The sequence below is a fragment of the Opisthocomus hoazin genome, chromosome 3 (assembly GCF_030867145.1).
Source record: "Opisthocomus hoazin isolate bOpiHoa1 chromosome 3, bOpiHoa1.hap1, whole genome shotgun sequence".
NCBI classification, from domain to species: Eukaryota; Metazoa; Chordata; class Aves; order Opisthocomiformes; family Opisthocomidae; genus Opisthocomus; species Opisthocomus hoazin.
The window spans coordinates 78,352,370-78,367,081 of NC_134416.1; positions in this window are offsets into that span (position 1 = coordinate 78,352,370).

Sequence of the window (14,712 nt, forward strand, 5' to 3'; positions counted from 1 at the left end):
TACTTGTTACTGCTTATAGGTACTTCTCAAGAGACGATCAAGTCTCATGTTATGACTAAATAAACACAAGGGAGGTCAGAATTTCTTAGTCATTAGCACTTCATTTGTATGAGAGTATACTTGAAGTTAAAGTTTTAGGGAGAAATGCTGTCTGGATGTGGCTGAATTTAAGACAATATGAGGCCATTTAGTTGTGTGGTTCAAGGATTTAGGAGTGTTATCTTCTGATCAAATAGTTAATTCATCGCACAGGCTTGTCCTGAGCACCCTCCCCCTTGAATAGCTCTTGAGCAGGGTCATTCCAGGGGCTTGGGTGGCAGCACTTTGCTACTGACTGCCGTTGCAGGGCTACCTGTGGTTTCTGACGTGTTGTTGAGTGGCTGAAGCAAATGTGGAGCGGGGCAGCTCACAGGTGCATGCACTCTGTTATGTAGGTGCAGTAAGTCTCACATTTTTGCCATGTGCTATACTTACTGTACCTGCTCAGTGCGGTCAGTCTGGCACCCCGCCAGAGATGTAACCCTGACCCTTGGGCTCCCATGGACCTGATCATAAGAAAAATCTGTCAGTTTAATAACCTTATACATCACGGCAGTTTCTAAAGGGTCAAGCAAAGAATGAATTCCCTTTTTTGTTAGAGGGTGTATAAACACAGACAGTTTTTCCCAAAGAGCTTGTTGTGGAAATAGACTGCTACAGGAAGGGATGAAGAATCACACAAAAAAATATTAGTCTGAGTAAGGACATGATAATTGATACAGAATGTAGTTAGGAAAGATAAGGTTTTATAGAAAAAAGTTTGAGGGGATCTAGTGAGAAGAAAGAATGGTAACATGACACAGATTTATATTTCTCAAAGTTTTTTTAAATTTCCCAGAATTCAAATATTGTAATTAAAGTTACCGTCAATGGACTATCTGTTTTAAGGGCATTTGTGAGGATTTCTTAGCCATTAATATACTTATTATTTCCATCAAATCTGCTGAGATTACTGAAATACTAACTTAATAATTTTCCACACATCTAGGCTGTATCACTTACCATCCAACTGGCAGTGCACCTCCTAATCAAAGTGTATCAGGCTCTGACACATTAAGCAAACCCCCAAAATCCCCTACTTTTCTTACTTTCTTGAGAAAAAGCCACATTTGTATATAAATACATAGTTTATATAGTATCTGTTTATGTAGTATCTGTATGTTATCTTTCTGTCCTCTCATAAGTTCAAAAGCACAGTGCTGAAATTTGTAAATTATTCAAAATTCCTTGTCACTTGATAGGAAACTGAGAGAAGTGCCAATGATAGTATTTCCGTCTTAGATAGTACACATATCTGTATTATTATTCCTTTATCTAACTAAGAATGAAGAAGCTCAGTATACTTAAATTGTTATAAAATATCTAAATTATTATAGTCTGTGCTAACAGGTGAGTAAAGAAAAGTGCACTAAAATAAAAGATTGTTTAAATCACTATGACTTCTTTGACTGTAAACCCTTTAACCTTTAACTTGGATAAAATGTGTATGCTGGAATCTCTAGTAATTAACCATTTTCTTGACTGGGAGGATTTATGTCACCTCAATTTCCTGTATTAACATTAAAACATGTAAGTACTGCAATGGTAATTTTAAATCACAGTGAAATACTTGTTGATGATTTTCTGTCCTTAAATTTCTGTTAATTGTTTCTATGAGCAATTTCAAACAACAATGGCATACTGCTGAGGCAGAAGGATGTAAAACTGTTTCTCATGTCAGACAGGATAATGGAAAAGTATCCAAAGGTCAAGAAGAGTGCTGGCTATATTAAGATAAAAAGGTAGCCATAACCTAAGCCATTACACAGGCATTCTCCAAGTGATGATAGAATATGCAACTTTGAGTGAGGCACAATCTGTAAGTCTTCAAAGGGCTGACATAATCATAAAGTTTAGATTTGGAAAGTACCCCAGGAGGTCACATAGTTCTTAACTCTACTCTGAAAAAAGCTACTTGCTTGGAAATCCTCTGCAGAGATTATGATCTTAACCGTTCTTAAAACAGATATAAATAAGGACGTAATAACATTTTATCATTATTAGATACTGTGTATAGAGAGTAGTAATTGGAATATCCTGTTGTTGCCTAGCTTGCTGCTTCTCTCTGTATCTCATAGGAAAAAGGCAAGAGGTGCCTACAAGGGCACTAATAACCTGCGAAGGAAAAGAAAGGTAATAACTAAATAAGTCTTTCCTAATCTAAGCATGTTTCTGCTTTTAAGAGTCAGAAAAGGCTGTGGACTAGGGCCAGGGACTCTATGTTGAATTTTTTCATCATATACTGATATTTGTTTAATTCCTTAATCCTTTACTCAGTTTCTTGTAGAAAGATCAATTTTCTTTCCTAGTCATTTTCTCTGCCATAGCCTTTTCCTGGTGATCATCCAATTCCAAGCTTATTTCCTAAATCATCCAGTTAAATATTTCAGGGGATTTTCTTCTTGATAAAGCCAATGAGATGTGGACTAGTTTGTGGAGGCAGTTTTCTTTATAATCTAGAATTTTGGCTGTTGTCTGAATAGGCATGTGTAGATCATAGTGAAATTTGTTATTCATATAGTTATTTTAACAATTGGGAGCTAAAAAAAAAAATTAGTTTTTCTTTCAAGCCATTTAAAGTGAAAGAGAGGAAATCCATCGTATCCAAAACTGTAAAATCTATATATTGCATCTTTAGGTTGTGGCATTATGTGGCAACAATTCCAACGTTGCAAAACCCGAGACCTACTGTTATGGGCTTGCATCGCAAGGTTTTGGTAGTAGGGGGGCTACAGGGGTGGCTTCTGTGAGAAGCTGCGAGAAGCTTCCCCCATGTCTGATAAAGCCAGTGCCAGCCAGCTCTAAGATGGACCCACCACTGGCCAAGGCCAAGCCAATCAGCGACGGTGGTAGTGCCTCTGGGATAACACAGTTAAGAAGGGGAAGAAAAGACTTGGCAGTGAAATGGCTGGGTAGAGAGAGGAGGGAGACGATGTGAGAGAAACAACTCTGCAGACACCAAGGTCAATGAAGAAGGAGGGGGGAGGAGGTGCTTGAGACACCAGAGCAGAGAGCCTACCCTTGCAACTCGTGATGAAGACCACGGTGAAGCAGTCCATGGATGTCCATGGTGGAGCAGATATCCGCCTGTAGCCTGTGGAAGTGACCCCACACCAGAGCAGGTGGATGCCTGAAGAAGGTTGTGACCCCGTGGGGAGCCCGCGCTGGAGCAGGCTCCTGCCAGGACCTGCAGACCTGTGGAGAGAGAAGCCCACTCCAGAGCAGGTTTGCTGGCAGGGCTTGTGACCCCATGGAGGACCCACGCTGGAGCAGCCTGTTCCTGAAGGACTGCATCCCGTGGGAAGGACCCATGCTGGGGAAGTTCGTGAAGAGCTGCAGCCTGTGGGAAGGACTCACATTGGAGAAGTTTGTGGAGAACTGTCTACAATGAGAGGGACCTCACTCTGGAGCAAGAGAAGAGTGTGAGGAGTCTTCCCCCCGAGGAAGAAGGAGCGGCAGAGAGAATGAGTGATGAACTGACCGTAACCCCCATTCCCTGTCCCCCTGCGCCTCTCGGGGTGGGGGGGGAGAAGGTAGAGAAACGGGAGTGAAGCTGAGCCCAGGAAGAAAGGAAGGGTGGAGGGAAGGTGTTTTTAAGATCTGGATTTATTTCTCGCTATCCTACTCTGAATTGATTAGTGACGAATTAAACTCCCTTTTCTCCCCAAATTCAGTCTGTTTTGTCTGTGACAGTAATTGTTGAGTGATCTCTCCCTGTCCTTGTCTCGACCCTCGAGCCTTTCATCCTATTTCCTCTCCCCTGTCCAGTTGAGGAGGGGGAGTGAAGGAGTGGTTTTGGTGGGCACCTGGCATGTATCCAGGCCAAATGAAAACACCTACTCAGAATGTCTCACTCTGATCCACAAAAGGTATGACATAGTCCACTTGCCTGTCCAGGTGAAGAAAGAGGTTGAGATTCTTAAAGATGGTAAGCACTTACTGATTTTCTTATTAATTAGTTCAGGAAGGGGAACAAATCCCACAGGGCTATTTTATTGTGTAATGATTGTGTTTGGTATGCAAGAGAACGATGGGATTGGAACATAACAGACTGGACACCATGTGCTGGAAATGACCTCCACTGGAAAATATTTAACCTTGGTAAGTACTTCATCTGAGACCTATATTCAGTCATTTCATTCAGACTGTTGAAGTTATAATCCTGCACTGAATTATTTACATATCCTCAGCATAACCAGTGTTCAGTGCTCAGCTCTCTTGCCTGATTTAAGCGGGAGATGTGAGGAAGATGGTGAGGACCATTGTACAGCTGGTAGAGAGATTTCCAGAGTGTAGTTTGCTTACCTTTTGTTTCAGCTGATACCAGGTTGCAGGAAGAGGGGAGGAAGGTGGTAGGGCCTCTGATACCCCAGACCAAGATGACATCTTTGACTAGTCCAGGTCAAAGAAACGGATCCTCTTGCTATATTCAATTACATATAACCCCACCAGCATTTCCCCACTCCCAAGACCTCTTTCTTTTTTTCTCCCTTCTTTTCTGTCTTTCTTCCAGCCTTCTTTATTTTAGAAGTGCAGTTACCTGGCCAAAACTTTCTCATGTTATTAGAAACTGACAGCCAAAAAGGCAACTGGCTAGCAAAACTTCAGCAGGCTGACATTACAAAAACTGGCAAAGTTCTAATTAACTCCTATGACTGTGTGCTGTGCCTGTATTTCTTCCAGACATTGTAATGAGAGAGAGCGTCAGGATCAAGGACAGGTTTTCGTATTTGATTATTTCGTTTAACTTCTTCCCTGCTTTGTGTGAAAAGTAGAATAAGACTTAAGCAGCAGTAGAAGTTACAATAGCACCCTTTCACCACATTTTTGCCTTTTCTCACAAAGTGGCACATTTATATCACTTCTAAAAATCTGAACACTTTTCAAACAAAAATCATTACATGTGAATAAAGTACAAACATTCTGTGCCTTGTTTAACAGTTCACTATTATATAGTGATAGGACCATATTATAACTTTGTGCTGACCTATTTTATCATGATTACTATAACAAACATTGTTGAAGTTGTAGTACACATTTTAAGAGAAGATTTTGAAGTGAGTTTACATCTTTACAAAACCACTACTTTTTCAGGTAACTCTTGAGCTTTACACTGCAAAAGAGTATTCTAGAGGAGATGTTTAGGATGTTTCTTCCAGTTTTATGTTCTTCACTACTCATTTGCTGTGGGCCAATATCAGAGATGGATGTAGCAAGATGGATCTTTATCAATGCAGTATGGCTTCCCTTATTTATCTTCAGAAGTTCTGGATTTTTTTATTTTCTTAACTATTAAACTTTCTATATTTCATAACCCCTCTCCACCTTCCCCAAACTTGTAAAGAGTGACATGCTTGTTCTTCAAGAAAATAAATCCTGAGAAACAAGCAAATTAACTTACACCAAATTATGCGGTACTTCAGCTAATCTGCTTCTGCATACAGTTTACATTTTTCTGGAGTTAACTACCTCTGTCCCTACTTGCAGTACTTACTATGCTTCAAAATTTTGTATTATAAACATAATCTACATGTACTCAGAAATTTTCAGTACTAATTTGACTTAAAAAGGATTATAAGCTTCTAGATAACTTCTAAAATTGAAAGTACTTTAAACATTAACATTTTTCATCAACAGAACTTTGTTTTTATAATTTCCACATGAAATAAAACTTCTTTACAGGAAGTGATTACCTGCAATTTCTACTAGATTTCATTTTTTAAATGTTTGGTTTTCTCTTTTTCAATTAGATTTCCACTTGCAAAACATCCCTCAAGAATAAAGGATTTTTATTTTGTCATCCTACTTCTAGGCTGTGAAATCTAAAGCAAATAAACCAAATCATAATGTTTCTCCTAAAGATATTTCTTTTTTCTGGTTCCTCATTTAAAAATAACTTTTCCCATTAGTTAACTAGAAGTAATTTCTATACTGTAATGTCATTGTGTTTCAAATAATTATCCAAAAGGACTGATAACAGAGTGCATGAAATTTTCTTTTTAAAGAGCTTCACCTTTACAGCTTTCGCTTACTTAGAAGCAAACAGCAAAATCTTCGTTATTATATTAACAAAAATAAATAAAACAACAAAGCTATATGTACTGACATTTATAGCCATATTAATTTATTTTCATATTAAAAAAACAGAAAAATATGTTTTATTTTGAAGCAGAATAATAGAATAGAAAGTAGTCAATTCACTATTGCAATGCATGTTAGAAGGGAGTAGGTAGGTGCCACTTCTATTATGAGAAGTAGGAGATCATGCAGTGCCAATTTCCCAAACAACTGAAACTTCCCCCACCTCAACTTTACTACGTAAGTTGAAAGCCATGCCTTTGTTAATCTTCATTAGACAGGTAACAATAGTAATATCTAATTATCACCTTTATTTTCAACTTAAATATTCACATTGTTTCACCATTGACAAGTTCTGTTTTTGAGTTACTGAAGTATGAATGTCAATAGATTCAGGAAGTTTTTCTCTGTGGCTTTTAGGATACTCATTCCTTATCATCTCTTCAGGAGGGAACAGATGGCTTCAGAAATTCCCCTGGACTGGAGTCAGCTTGTCGTGAATAACACTGTGATTTCACTAAGACTTACTCCCATGCTTAAAGGCACTGAGATCATCATGGCAACTGATGCATTTGAAATTCAACATACGAACAAACATTTGCAGCAGTAAACTCTTAAACCAAGACAGAATGCTGAAACCAATGGAGAATGGAGGATGAGATTTGTGTTCTCATTTTTTTTCAAGAAAGTTAATAAACAATCTTTTCTTCTCCAAATTAATAACTACACAAAGAACAATTCCATTATTGGTCTCCCTGTGTTTCTTTGCATGGAGTACCTTCATCATGTCCATGTTACATACTCGTAAATCATGTAAATTGCTTATTCTGATAATATATGCAGCTTTGCAAACTCATTTTGGAATAACAGTTTACAAAACAAAACAAAAAAAAATGAAAAACCCTAATGCTGTTTGTTTGAAATTGGCTGTTGAATGCTTGAGAGCATTTTGTAACCACAAAAAATTACAATAATACTCACCAGGGAGAGTTTATGAAAGGTGATCATGTAAGATAATTTTTACACAGGGAAACACTGAAAGGAGTTTATAAAAAGAGCAACAGACCGCAATATGTAATTCTTATAAGCAATAATAAATTGCCCATATAGAATTAATGATCTCCAGACATTTCTTTTAAAAGACTTGAAAAGAACTAATTAATGTAGCACATTTCAAGCTAAGCAAATTGCAATGATAAATGGGATTACTGGAAGCTATAAATGCAATTCGTAACTGAAGGAAAAGATCAAAACATCACTCAGAACATTAAGGAATGCAATTAAGCAAAACATTTGGAAGTACTTAATTACATCTGCAGAGGATAGTTAAGTGAGATCTGGTGCCTTGCGTTCATAGCAATATCAAACCTTTAGAACACTGCCTAAGCATGAAGTAAGTAGATTTGCTGTCAGGAGAATATCTGATTTGACAAGCAAGAAAAAAATTCCTTTATTGATAAATTGTGCAAAGGTCTCAAACATAAATAGATTCTTAGTAATGATAGAATCCGAATTACAGGAAGAAAAGACAGGTAGGTAATAAGTACATAGTTTCTTGTTGGTCCCAATGTCTTTTTCTAGAATGAATGTATGCCAAAATTAAAAAAATATGCAAGAAAATGGGATGTACTCTAAATCAACTGGAGCTTATTTCCACATATTGCAAAACTATATGATCCTAATTAAGCAAATCCTTACAAACTTGTATGCTTCCATCAATTTCACTTCCCTTGTTATGACATTACCACTTGGAGTTTGAACCTAGGACACTGATCTCACAGATGAAACTCCTAAACGCAGGTGTTAAATCACGCACTGTCTCTTTCATAGAAAAGTGAAAGCTATTTTTGTGAAAGCACCAGGGAATGAACAAGCCTCAGGGATGATCAGTGTGGACTGGCTCATGTTCATGCTGTTTAGGACAAGGAACCTCGGGAGCGAAAGGGCAGTGTTAAGTGTGCATATCAACCTGGAGAGCTGTGGAGATTTTTTGCATCTCTGCTGCTTTTGAACGGTGAGCCTTGGAGACATCCATTAGTTCAACGACATATATATTTCCTCCTATAAGAAGGTATTTTGATCTCTCTGTAGAGGAGTTCAGGAGTGAAGTAGCAAGTATCTGAAAGATGAAGCAAGCTCACAATGTAGCTAGATTCTCCTTACCTTCCTTAAGTATATTCCTAATGAATAGGCTAGCTATAGGACCTTGTTCCCTGCTCTACTTATCCTCTTGTTCTGTTTTCTGGTAGTTGTTATCATTTCAACAATGAGACACTTCTGGCTGAGTGTTCATGCTTGGGGAAGTCATGACTCAGGTATTGCCAGACATCTCTAAAATCACAAGTCTAGATTCACCACTTAGAAACTGGGATTGTCAAATACAAGGACCAAAACCAATGAGCTGTGTCCTTTCAACTTTCTAAAATAGTAAAGTTTCATTTAAAAATGTTGCCTTTTCAAAACTTTGCTAACATATTTTGAATATCAAATATATATCTGTGTATTCTATAGCTGCCTTCTGGTTACTAATGGTATGGGTGGAATATCATTGAATGACAAACAAAATCACAAAAAAAGGTGTTGCCCCCTTTCCTTGCAACCCAAAAATTTGTTTATAATTTTTTTTTATTGCAATACCAAGCAAGTTGGGCAGTTACTAGTGAGTGTTTTTATATGTGGTGTTTATATCTCCATAGCTTTCAGTGCACAGTTATTTGATGTCTTTTGTTGAATATCTAGCATAATTGCTTTTATGGGCCTTTTCCATTGATCACATGGATAACATTACTATTTGAAGTGTTGGTGTTAGGACAAAGAACTGCTGAATAAGTGATGAAGTCTTTGTTTAATGTATTATATAAATGTGTTTCTATTTAATTTTAATTATTCGTGGAAATTGTGACCTGTGCTTATATTGCAATTTGTACTCTGCTGCAAATGCTAAAATTAAATAATTGAAATAAAAGAGAAACTAATTGACAAATAGGGATATCTCAGAAATACAGCTGGTGAAATAGCATTGTAAAACTAAAGAATATTTAAAAGAAGAAAAAATATTACAGTAAACATCAAAGATTATATGAATAGAAGAAACTTATTTTTAAGTTGAGAATATTAATGTTTGATTGAAATTGTTCAGGGTGGGAAAAATGTTTCTGTATTTCTTATCTGTATACATGTAGGTTTTTCCTGCTCTCACCTCAAAGATAACTTCCACAGAAGGAGTTTGTTAGGAATTACTAAAGTTATGTAAAAAGTGACTATTATTGTAATACAATGATTTAGTGAGGAGTATGAATGAGATTTTGTTATCCAAAAACGAAAGGAGAAGGCAGCTTGGTTTTCTTCTGTTTTTCTGAAAAGCCTGTTTTGCTGACCAAGTGTACAGTCCTTCTTTGCAACTATGTGACTAACCGTTGGATGCCATGTAAATAGATGTTAATGCTCTGATCCATGTTTTTGAGACCTTTTCAAGCCTGCTGACTGCTTTGATCTTAGATTTCTCAGATCACTTCTCACTGTAGCAGCCTCTTAGGGAAGAGGGCTTAAGATGTTGCCACACATTGCCTGTTTTTTCTCTTATGCTTCAGTGTGTCAGCTGCACTGTACTGGATAACTGATCTGGAGCATACAGAACTAAAAGACCATACTATATTCTGGGTCATTTTTAAGCCTGTCCAATTCCCCTCTCTAGTTTGAAACATGGCAGTCAAGTTTCAGGTTTGTAGGGAGGGGAGAGAAACAGCAGTGCTTTACAACATCTTCCTTGACTGATGCTGGACAGTGGGCTTTCAGAGGCTTTGCAGCTCTGTGGTTGTCATCAAGTTCTCCTTTACAGGAAAACTTGTGATAAGAAGCTCGTGTATCAGTACTGATGCTTAGAGAAACTTCTCTAGATAGCTACAGAGCTAGATACAGGATTCTACATCAGTAGCAATGAAAGAGTGATTTTTACTAAACACCCCCCCCCCCCCCCCCAAAAGGGAAAAGGTATTGATTCCAGTAGCTCTTTTTGGCTAAATTGGAAAGGAAATGTGATTTTGTAGAGAAATTTTCTCTGCCTAAGATACATTAAGTTACAGTACTCTTCCTGCTAGAAACGTAGTGACTGGCCTAACAGCAGAGGAACATTCTTCACTTTTGTCAGAAGGTGACATCTTTAGAAAGGAGTAAAAGTAAATGCTGTCAAAATTGTAAGCTTTCTACTGTCCTGACTTCCAGATGTTTGAGACTCTATCCTTGAACCAGTCTTAGCAACAAAGGAGATTAATCTACATTTCCCCCCCCTTTTTTTTGACAAACTATTTGTGATAAATAAGTAATCTCTCCTGTTTGCTGACACATAATTATTCAGGTATGACTTGAAGTTTACACAAAAAGCTGAGTATGCAACAGTTAGGTCCCTTCCAGGAATGGTTAGCTGAAGAAAAGGAGATACGATCTCGGACATGTGATGCTGGCAGTGACTACCTGCTTCAACAGTATTGAGACTATCAAAGGAAGTCAACCAGTTGGCTGCACCTTTAGAAGCTCAGAGTGTTTTTGTAGGCAATGCAAGTCCTCAGAGTTGTTTACATATTAAAGACCCTGTATCTTAATTTTCAGGGCATTCTGGAAGCAGTGCGTGGGATCGAACTGTAACAGGATTACAGGGTGTAATGTAGCACTGGTTAAGTATCCCTGACCTAATTAAGAGCAGGTGACATCTTTGTATATGTATGTAACTCAGATCCTGAGTGTGGCAAAACTTCCATGTTAATTAGTTCTGCCTCAAAATGACATTTGTTTTACTCTACTGTAATGACTTAGCTTTTCTCTACCTTTCATACTCTGGGCTATTGACACATTCGCACATTATTTTTCACTTTCTAAAAAGAGTAACAGAAAAATGTTGTGTAAACCTTCAAGGACTTTTGACATAAGCTGTAAAGCCCAGATGATCAGGGCTTTTCTTGAGGCTGTATCAGTAGGTTAAGTTCAAAACGCTACTGTGTGACTAATCATACAGCAGATAGTACAGTAATTAAAACACTCGAATGAGTGGTGCTGTGAATGCATTTCATAGGGCCCACAAAGTGCTAAATGTACATCACAAACACTTTATAAAAAGTATGCATTTGTGTTTGTCTGACTCAGTACAGGCCTCTCTGGGCTTATTTGGAACTGGAGAAAAACGGGTGGCAGAGTTGAGCTTTTTATCTCTATCTGTGTAATACAAGCAGATGGAAGTCAAGTTGATTATTCATCCTAATGATTTAGTTGGCTAATTTGTCACAGATTTGCTCATCCCCTTAGCTTTCATTCATGGTTTGTAGAACCTGCAAGTATTTTCCCTTTGTGCAAGAAAGAGCACAGTAAGTGGTAGCTGGGTCAGCAGAGTATTTCTCTGAATTTTGTCTTTAATACCAGATGTCATTAGCAGAGAATTCATTCTCTCCTGCAGACTCATTTGTGGAACTGGAGTTTAGCTGTCTGCTTTGTCTAATTGGCATTATCATTCACAGCCAGTCAGCATATTAGTTTTTCAGTTTCCCATTTAAAATCATGGCAAAACACACATAACCATAATGGGCTGAAGGTTTTATGTTTCAAAAATTATAATTTGTAATGACTAAGTAACAATGATTGTTCTCTTAAAAGGTATAACTTACATGGCAAGAAATCACCAATATTAAGTTGAATATTTTCCCATAAGGAAAAGAGACCTTTGAAATACATTCTTTCATCCAAAGCCTCAAACTGGTATTCTGCCTGGCTTTCCTATGTGGCCACCCCTTTCTTCCTCACTATGTTCTGCTTTCTTCCTCCCCATTAATTCAGTGAAATATTAGCTGTTAGTCTTTTCTTCTTCTACTTTCCCTCCTGTTGCCCCTTTCTGCTGTCCCCATCCTTCACTGTCTAGTCCAAGCTGCTTCTTCTTGATCAATCAGACTACTGATCAATCATGTAACTCTGCATTTGTCCCTATTTCTACTTTGATAGATACTCTACTCTCCTTGCTTTCTAATTATACCTGTTCTTCTCTTTCTTTGCTGAGTATAAGATCTTGTTTTTCTTGTGCAGGTAGCATTATATATGTTGGAGTACTTGAGTCCAGCCTGATTTTCAAGAAAGTGCTGAAGTCTTCCCTTTTCCACGAGACATTCCTGCACAAAAAAGCTACTATCCAGTCAATGTACTGACTTTTTTTCGCCTTGTTCTTCCTTCATCACATTAGACTTTAAAACTCTTTAGGAAATGAACCTTTTCTCTTGAGACTGCTTTCTTAGCAGTGTGTGCGTTTGCAGTGCTCTAGAAAAGAATGTGTATATAACTAAACATGAGGCTTATCTTTCCAGAATGAAGTCAGTATTGTCAAAGGAGGTAAATTAAAAAGATATTTCAAGATACAATGTGCCTCATTATTAAGGGAAGAACATGTTCTGACTAATTGTTAACCTGTGCAGATAAATCCTTATGAATTTGAGTACACACTTGTATTTGCATTCAAAACCAAACACAAGGAAACTTGCCAAGCTGTACGCAATCTGCAAAAAAAAAGCCAAAGATCAATAGGCATTTTCTGAAGTGTTATTTAGACCATGTGAAATCTATCAGACTGACAGATAGAAAGTGAGATTTCCTATGTATGTCTTTAGTATGGCACAAGCATGTGGCAAATTCTTCTTTGGCAAGCAGAAGTTATGATGGCTATTAGACTTCAACTCCCTGTGCTAAGGCAGCTGACATTTTAACAGTGGTGTGTCTGCCCACTCTGTAAGAAATCTGAGGCAACAGTATCATCACCAGTCAAATCAGTGAACAGTTTTGGTTTTAAACAGGAAAGCCTGATATAGAACCACTTGCATGTGCTCAATGGACAATCCATGACAAAATAGCAATTTATAACATGTCTTCTAGCAATTTGTCTTGATACCCAGTGATGTATTCAGGGTGTCAACAGCTCTGCCTGACGCTGTTGTAAAAAAGACGGTTATTTCTGCATGCTGTGAGAGAATGCTTTTCATTTTTTCAAATAAGTGTCTTATTAAAAACGAGAATCTGAATGAAATGGAAAAAGAAAAGACTGAGTAATAAGCAAAAGCCAGATATTAATTACATTTTGCACCACTTTATAAAGATGACCTTTTGTCTCGTTTGAATAAGAAAGGAGCATTTTTGCAATTACTTTTTGGTTTAGAATTCCCTTTCAGGAGCTCTGCTAGAAACAACAGCATTTATTGAAAGATAAAGCTTTTCATAGGGATGTTATTAGTACAATTGATTATAACAAGTTTTTTTCTTTAAGTGATATGAGTCAGATCTTTCCCATTGTTACCCTGTTGCCAGCCTGGAATAATGAATGAAGCTTATTTCCTCTCACCTTATAGTAACTGTACGTGTATATGTTTCACTGGAACATGCTACATATCTGATTCATTTTGGCTGATAATATTTTTTACTTCTTTAGTACATAAGGGGATTTCTTTGTAATTTTTTACATGACTTCTTTCTTTTTTCATTCCTTCCTTTATCATTCTTTTCTTTCTCCTTTCTTTTTACCATTTTCTTTAAAAAAAGAAAACCTCCTGTATCGAGTCACTTGGTTATCTTTGTCTTTCTAGTGGTCTGTTTCGGCTCTCATTAAAGTTGCTGGAAAAGCAGCAATTGATTTCAGATGCACAGGATGTGAAGTTGATGCTGAGCTTGTCCTGAAGGTTGTCTGACTCTGTTTCTCGTGCTGCCAGGGCTGAGTCTAACTACACATTCAAGCACCTCGTTTTGTTGTTGGCTCTCGGTCTGTAATGTTGATGTCTTACAATTCTCATGACGTTCATGGGATAAAGGAGTAGAAGTGATTAATCTCTGGAGTACCTTGGTGTATTGTGGGTTATGCCACTGTTCTCATCATGACATATGTCAAAAGGAAAAGTGAAACCCAAGGAAAAGGTGGCTAACTGAGAAATACTAGACTAACAAATGGGAACCTGTGCATCTGGTTGGTTGTTCAATGTCTGCTGAGAGGTCTGCTCCAAAATGGTGAGCTTCAGGTTTGAAGAATGTTTCTCTGGTGTGTGCAGTTACTGCAGTGACTATTCAGCAGGTTGTTCAGGAGAACAGAGATGAAGCCTGCTTTCTCCTTATTCTGAGATTTACTTTTTTCACATATCTGGTCCTAAGTCAGGAAATGTATTGTTAATTTTTATAACTTTTAAACTCCAGTTTTGATTTCGGTCTGGTAAATATGCCTTTTCTTGTGCGGACTTATCAGACAAGCAGTGCCTCCAAGTTCACAACACAGACGACACTAATATTTATCTTAGAGTTTTAGACTCAAGTTAATTAACATTTTATAGGAGCGATAATTAACATTTTATGAGATGGATTCCTTCATCCCTTGAACCTACTTTGGCTTCACTTCATACTGGAACATATAAGTAGGTAATGCTACAAAATGTTAATGTTCAATTTGGGCTTAAGGGCAAAATGAACTTCATAAACACTGCTGAATTGCAGTAATAGCACACTGCTCCTTTTGAAGGAAAAGAAATGTCAGGAAGCCCTTAACACCCATCT